Raw genomic sequence first — 8,405 nt, 5'->3', positions numbered from 1 at the left:
CGTCTGTTGCAGAATCTCTCGGGGCTACCTACAGAAACCTTCCAATAGACAAAGCCTTCAGGCAGTCGGGCTATCACACACCCTCTCTGACAGTTTGTTTATAGATTTTCAGCATGCTCCCTTGAAGAAATTAAGGTTCATCCCCTCAGGAGGTTTGACATTCCCAGCCACTCAATACGTTTGGACACCAAAGCGACGAGGACAGCGACTCCTGTGCCGGGAGTTTCCAGACTCGCTTGTGAACCAAAAGCCAAATATATAAATAAAGATGTCCAATAAATTTTAAAATGCATCCAAGATGTGCACTGTGAACTCCCTGAAGGAGAAAATGGGTTTGATAAAAACCCAGCCTCATGTCTAGCATGATAAATGGTATCAGTCCATACCTGGTCTGCAGAGAGGCAGCATGTGGTAATAAGAATACAGTAAGTAGTGTCATTCATCCTGTGCATGGAGGAGCACATTTCAAGCGTGGCATGCCAAGAGTATAGCACCATCCTGCAAATAGAGAAGGGTCTGTGCATACAAGGTAATATAAATATCTTCTGTTTAGATGTCTCTGTGTGGCTAATGGAGTTTTCTCTTTGGTTTCCTCATGCATTTTACAGTAAGGAAAATAAGGAATGTTTATAAAAGTATGGAAATAACCCTGACATGAAGCAAACCAACTGAGGCCACCAACACAGTGTTCATGTTAAAGGTCACATTATGGAAAATACACTTTATCGTGTTTTTCTAAATTAACATAGTCTGTCACCAAACCACCCAATTTTGAGAAAAGTCCATCCTCTCCTTCTTTTGCCTGCTCCACTTTTTAGAAAATGTGTGCTCAAACCATAGACTGTGAATATTAATGGACAAGGCCTGAGTCACGTCAGCCATCTGTTCCTGCAGGGGGCTCTGGAGGATCATCAGCAGCAGTCTCCATGTTGGAAATCCTGTCTCAGTCTAACTTTCAGACAACCTAACGACAGGCTGAGAGCTGGAGCTGAGGTGTTTTCAGAAAACACTATTACGACAGCAGGTTTGATGTGTCTTCCCCCTCCTATCACAAAAGATATAAATGAGAGTTACTTTTGCAGGGAATAGCTGCAGACCTCCAGCTGCTGGGGAATAGACTATTTTGTTTTTAATTTAGCTGCTAGATAACTTTTGGGTTTTGGTGATGTCGAGTGAGTTATTCAGTGTGTGTGTGTGTGTGTGTGTGTGAGAGAGAGGGAGAGCGTCAACGTTTTTGACAGTGTTTGCATTTGAGACAACTGAAACACAAATATCTGACTTGAACTTCTGTCTGTGGGAGTTTTCTAAAGAGACTTTATGGACAGTTGTTATTACTGTGCATCCTAATTTAACACATACAGTTTGAGCACACAAGTCATGAGCTTTGATAGTGCGTTGTAAACAACTCACTGGTACAATGCAAGATGACATTCCACCACGACTTTTACACAATCGAGTATATGCCCAGCCTCACAGAAGGTGTGCAGTTTCCCAGTGAAGTCCACATCAGATCTTTGTGCACTTGATGATTGGACTGAGAGACCACATTAAGCCCTCACACGCTTAACGGGAAAGGTCTGTGATTGGGAGTCTGGGATTTGGCAGGTAAAGTGCTGCTAGTTATTTATCTCCGTCTTGCTGTTTCTCATCACCATTATCCAACCAACTCTCTTCAAGCCCTCACTTAACACCTTAAAGGCCTCATGGTATACCACACAGCGCAAAGCATCTCGGCACACAACACTGTATGTCTTTCCTATTTAATACCTGACGTAGCTGCTATTTGGAGGACGCATTAGAAAGACAGAGCAGCGATCTCACTGCTCAGTTAAATACGTTTATGCATTTGGTGATATATTGAAATCATGTTTTTTAAACGGCCGAAGGCTGAGAGGCGGCAAGCTTTAGTTTCCCTGTCCGCTCTCATCTTTATAGTCCTTTGGACATGAGGACACTCTAGTGATGTCAGAATAAGAGAATAAGCTCACTGCTACCTCTTTGGCGTCTGCTCATCCACATGAGTACACAAGCAGAAACACACACTCTCATGCAACAGAGAGTTGGATTTATCATAATTCTTATACATAACTATGAGTTTTTATAATAATACATATTAATACAGTAATACATCAAGCCCACAGACTTTAAAACAGACCATCCAGGGGCGCTGGTGGCGCAGTGGTTAGTGTGTGCGCCCCATTTACGGAGGCTATAATCCTCAAAGCGGGCGGCCCAGGTTTAAATCCGACCTGTGGCTCCTTTCCCGCATGTCAGTCCCCACTCTCTCTCTCTCCCTGGTTTCCAGCTCTATCCACTGTCCCAGCTCTCCCTTAAAGGCACAAAAAGCCCAAAGAAAAATCATTAAAAAAAACAAAAAAAGAAAACAGACCGTCCAGTGTCCATTACGAACACATTAGAGAACAAAGGCAAGGATTCCAGGGAAAACCTCAAGGGACAATGTCTGTCTCTGTATGTCAGCCCTGTGATTGACTGGAGAACAGTCCAGGGTGTAGCCCCGCCTCTCACCCAATGGTAGCAGAGATTGGCTCCAGCCCCCCTCGACCCTTAACAGGAAAAGCGTTAAAGATAATGGATGGATGGAAACACATCAGCATGCTGCTTTTCAAAAAGGAAGTTATTGCAAAGCTATAGTATTATTAAACTATACCAGCTCTAGTATAAGTTTACTTATTTTTTTGTTCACATTTTCTTAACGACCACATGTTTCTTTGTTTCATAGTTATTCTTTCTAAACTGTCTGCTTGCAGACTTTGTAAGGCCCTGTATGAATCTAAAAGATTTTTATACATATATGTATATATATATATATATGTTTCAACAGATGATACTGTATTTTCAAAGATGACCTTTCTGTATCATGTCATGTTCCATATTACCAGTAAGTTGGGAAATAAAAGTACAAAGTAGAAGAGATATATTTATTTTTTTAGGGGTAGCTTTTCTAGATCGATAGAGGGAGGAGAGCTAGAGGACAGGAAACGTTCAGGATCAGTGATATCTTTGTCTGTATTCTATCTTTCTGTGTTTAGTTTCTATCTGTGAGTGTGGAGTGTGGAGTGTGATGGACTTAAAGTTTAAAACTTTAAACTCATTATACTGAAGTTATGATAAAATTAAGATTTATAAAGCAGTAATGAAGTGAGGTGGATGTTGCTCAACTCATGTGGGGTAAAAACACTCATCATGTCAGGGGTTTTACTATTTAAAGATAAGTTCAAACATAATTCAAAACTACTTTAAAGAAAGAATGTGCAACATATTACAGATAAATACAGCAGACATCAAGTATGTCCTCTGTACTGTAAATGTGTCTCTGAGTCATGACTGTCTACAATGAGTGAGAAGCTCGAGTCCCGCTAGCTGTGTTGTTGTCAGAGCCGTGTTTACATGGACGGGATGGCCGGCTCCTCCCCTTGTGTATAAAAGCTGTTTTAGTCAAAGACGAGAGAGAAGAAGAACATACTCACTGATTATTTGAATGTGGGTTTAGATCACGATCATTCTGTGTCAATTTACATTCAATATGAAGCTACGAGTTAACTAAAGAGCGCTAACGTTAGCATGCTAACACAACAATGCAGGCCAAAGGTGATTGCAGCTCGAGCAAAGGACAATTTTGCTAATAATGGTGCTTAATTATGGTGTGATCTCATTGATAACTCCTTCAAATGAGTGGAGAGGGGTTGGAGGTGTGTCTCTGGAGGAGAGTGGAGGCTTCAGAATTTAAAAAAAAGTCAAAAAGATAAAAAAAGTCACACATTGTTCCTTTAAAGCCTTCTTGAATAAAAAAAAAAAAAAATTCATGTTAAGTAATGAGGTTGTGTAAAAACAGTTTGTGATCATTTGCAGTTTGTGATCATTTGCAAAACAATGAAACCAAGACAACAAACCAAATATTGAAACTGAGAAATATTCTTGTTTTTGGAAAATTATATGACACAATTTAATTTGAAAGAAAAACAAAAGTGTAACTTTTAAAATGCTTAATAAAACACCTGATGGATGAGCTCACAGTTAAAAAGGTTAACTGGCAACAGGTATGTAACATGATCAGGTATGAGAAGTTAAGATGTGGAGGGGTTAACCTCTTTGTTGGATGACTGTGCTGACAATTAGTGCAACACTTTAAGACTTTAGTTTTTTTACTGTAATTGCAAATAATCATGATATGTCCAGAGTATCATATCGATAAAAGATTCAGAGAATCTGAAGAACTCCTGTATGCAGGGAACAAGGCAGAAAGCCGTTAGTGTATGTCCATGATCTTGTCAGACGGTCCTGCAGTAAAAACTTTAGTGTAATGAACATTTCTTTATGGGCTCATGAACACTCAAAGACCACTGACTGTGAACACAGTTCATCACTGCTCACACAAATGTTTGTTTAAACACTAACATGCAAAGAGGAAACCGTATGTAAACAAGATCAAGTAAAGCAACAACCCTCTGTGGCTCAATTTAAATGAAACTGAAGCAGGATCTAGACATGGGCAGGATGAGGCTACCCCCCCCATCCCCCCAGACTTCAGAAGCTCAGACTGCTGCACCAAATCATCCCGCTTCATTCAAATAAAAGTATTTTATTTTGTCCTTGTTGATTTGACCAATCATTATCATAAAGGTCTTGCACACTGTCTAACACTTGCAGACAAACATTTATCGTCCACGTGTCAGTACTAACCCTTCATCGGGCAAACAGTCTGTGTCTGCAGGTTAGAGAGTGACAGCAAGCGAGAGTTTACCTTGAAGCGTCAGATGGACACATTGCTCTTGCCTGTCGTATGAAATGGATGTGCAAAGGTTTGTTTCTATTTTTGAACTACCAGTCATAAACATGCCTCATTGAAACACTTGATTTTTTGGTCTGGTTATGGCAGACCAAAGTTACTTCACCAGTACTGTAAAATAAATCGATACTCAGATGTTTCGCCTACTTTGCTCACTCTGTAGCAGTCTTGATGTTTGCTAACTTCACTTTTATTCAAAGGCAACTGGACTGAAGAATCTTCAACCAGTCCAGTTGCCTTTGGTACAAATTTTCCATGACCTGGATGACTACACGGACACCTTCAGTTTTACATTGCACCATATTGGCAAATTTCTCTCAAAAACAAAAACATTTTAGCGGTTCACTCAGTGATTTGATTTCTCTCTCTCTCTCTCTCTCTCTCTCTCTCTCTCTCTCTCTCTCTCTCAGATCAGCAATCCATGTTGCCAAAGCAGTACAGAAAAGTCTGATGAACAAATGATTTGTCAAATACAATATACAAATATCAACAATCGACAGATATGATAAAAAAGACACTTTAAAGGTGTGATGAATGGGAGACATTGAGTGTAGTTTGTCTTCATGTGTACTGCACTCAGACTTTTCTCCCCACATAGAGTAGATAGAGCAGCTCCTGAGGATCAGGGAGAAGGCTAAACTCAGGGTGTGTAGCTTTAATCTGATCGAAGAAAGCCTCTCTCAAATCTTTATATCTGGGGCAGTATTAGGAGGAAGTGAGATTCTGTCTCAACTCGTCCTTGATGACAGAGTGAACTCTCTCTCTCTCTCTCTCTCTCTCTCTCTCTCTCTCTCTCTCTCTCTCTCTCTCTCTCTCTCCATCTCTCTCAGGAAACCTCTGTAATGGTGCCACAGCCAACAGAGGCAGGCTCCACGGTGAAAACATCACGGGCTTATGTATAATTAGATGATATGGTTTTAGAAATAAAGATTAAAAAAGATTAGCATGTTATAGCTGACAGTCGTAAAGAACACTGGAAATAGTGACCAGGCAAGATGACTCTATACAACCGCCCAATCACAGCAGTCTGAAGAGGAGCGGGACCGGCATCCTTTATGGTATGAGGGATCATTAGTGCACATGGCATCGGTTACCTGGACATCTGGGAGGGCGCCATTAATGCTGCTACACAAATTCTAGACTTAAAACAGCAGCATGGCTCTGCAGGGATTAACTGGCCTTCCTGCATTCCAGCTTGTCATTCATTGAAAATATTTGGAGGATTATGAAGAAATAAATCAAAGGAGACCCTAAAATGTTGGACAGCTGAAATCTTACTTCAAGCAAGCAATTCAAGTTCCCACAACGCCTATAAAGCAGTGATGCGCTGATAGCCTTGCGGTTATGACGCGTACACCAGCCCAGCGACCTTGGGTTCAAATCTGACCTCGGCCCTTTGTTGTGCACATGTCCTCCTCCTCTCAACATTTCCTGTCTCTCTAAATAAAGGCAAAAGGGTCCATAAAATATCTTTAAAAAAAACAAAAAACAAACTGATACAACAGAGGTTTAAACATGACATTGAACATTTTTATTGTTACCTGCATCAAATTGTAATGGGCATCATTATCCAAAAACATTTCTCAGTTTTAACATTTGAAATGTCGTCTGTGTTCTGTTGTCAATCAAATATGGGGTTTCCATGCTTTGCAAATCATCACATCATCACACTGTTTTTACTTACACATTCAGAGGTCAGCTATGACATTCATAGTTCTGTCAGTACAACACTACAGTGGGTATTATAATTATCTTAAAAATGCAGAATTAGCCTGTGTCTTTCACGCCATGTGGAGTGGTGTGACTTTCAGCTATTAGCTCCTTCTTCAGATTTCACACCTCCACATGCGAGCCACATGAACCAGGTCTCTTGTTGCTACAGTGTCGGCCCAGCAGCCTCAGTCCAGACGTGATAAAGTGGGACTTTTCACAACACTGTGTTGGCGCATGATGGTGACCTGCTGCTGTGTTTCATCAGATGATGAAGGTCAGATATTTGAGCCTGTACCTGGATTAGTGCCAGAATAATATGCCACGTGTCGTCATCCTCCAGGGGCGACTCACTGACTCTGTGTATAGCCAGGGAACCATTTGCCACTACCTCAGACACTTCATATGGTATGCAGCATTATTGACTCTGTTACATATGAAGGATTATGAGAACGTTTTTAATAAAGAGGCAGTTCTTCAACAGAAAGGACTCCTGATGCTGTTTGTATAATATTCATTTATTGTAGCCTTACATCATTTTTTTTATGTTTTCAGTTCAGGTTTCAGTAGTTTGATCCTCCAGGAGAAGATTAAGAATATATACATCATAAAGTATATTGTTTATAATGTAGCTCTAGCAAAAGTTCAGTCAGTCAGTCAGTCAGTCAGAAAGACTTTATACTTTATAAAGACTTTATTCTGCATGCTGGATTGTTTATTCCTCCTCACACTGTGTCACATGCACTCCACCATGCATGCTCACTCCTTGTCCTGTAAGCATCACCTGCTCGCATGTTGGATACATCAGTAGCAGTAGCTCGGTCTAGAAGTCTAGAAATTGGTCTGGTAGCTGGAGAGGTATACCAGTTCACATCCTGTGCACTGCAGAGGTGCCCTTGCAGCCCCTCCCACTCTGACACCTCTCCATTAGTGCATGTCCATAGGATCCTGTTTGCGCATGTGAATATGTGTAGCATGTTCAGCAACAGAGTGTAAAATTGAATTTCCTTTTGCTGGATTAATAAAGTATAATCTTATTTTATTGTTCATTCTCATACTGTGTCACATGCATGCTCACTCATTCTCCTGTATTCATCACCTGGTCACATCTATCCCATAGCCCTGCGCCACTCCCTCATCGTTAGCCTCTCATATTGCTGCTGTCTTCTTTAAATATGGCTTTCTCTTCCTCCAGTTCATTCATGCAATCATAAAGTTCATTTACACAAAAGAGGAATTTGACTTGGTGTTTTGGTGCATGAGAGCCACCATCCCCTCCAACCATCGTTACATTCTACCCTCCAGCTCCCCATCACCACCAAGCCTTCACAGTTAGTTCAGCTTTTCAGCCCGTCAGCCTCCAACGACATCATCAGCTAACACCTCCAGTTTCTGGACTCGACGGGGGGAGAGATGTTGCTGCCGCTCAGGGCAGACATCTTGGATCAACCTGTCTCCATATAGAGTTCAAGCACCAAAGACTTTCTGAAAATAACTCCACATCACCTCTACAGTATGTAAAATGAATATTTATCTTTGATTGAAGAATGTATAAGGACCTATCTTTGCAAGCAGGTGAATAAAAACATATATAAGGTGACACAAAGTCAGTTGTTAAGAAAATTCAGTTTCATATAAAAAAAGGATGTGTTGCATTTTTTTAGTTTGAGAGAATTGAAATGAAATAAAAGTTTATTCATAAATTGGCTTGATGCTCACCTCTTGGTAAAAAAATGATAAACTTGTGATGATTCACCACGTACCCAAATCAGAAGCCATGGATGAACAAGGAGGTGCGTCTCCTGCTGAAGGCCCGCAACACCGTCTTCAGATCAGATGATGCAATGGCCTACAGCGTATCCAGGGCAAACCTGAGGAGGGGCATCAT

Source organism: Labrus bergylta, chromosome 2 (assembly GCF_963930695.1).
Source record: "Labrus bergylta chromosome 2, fLabBer1.1, whole genome shotgun sequence".
Taxonomy (NCBI): domain Eukaryota; kingdom Metazoa; phylum Chordata; class Actinopteri; order Labriformes; family Labridae; genus Labrus; species Labrus bergylta.
The sequence above is the reverse complement of the archived record's forward strand: the minus strand, read 5'-3'. Positions refer to the sequence as shown.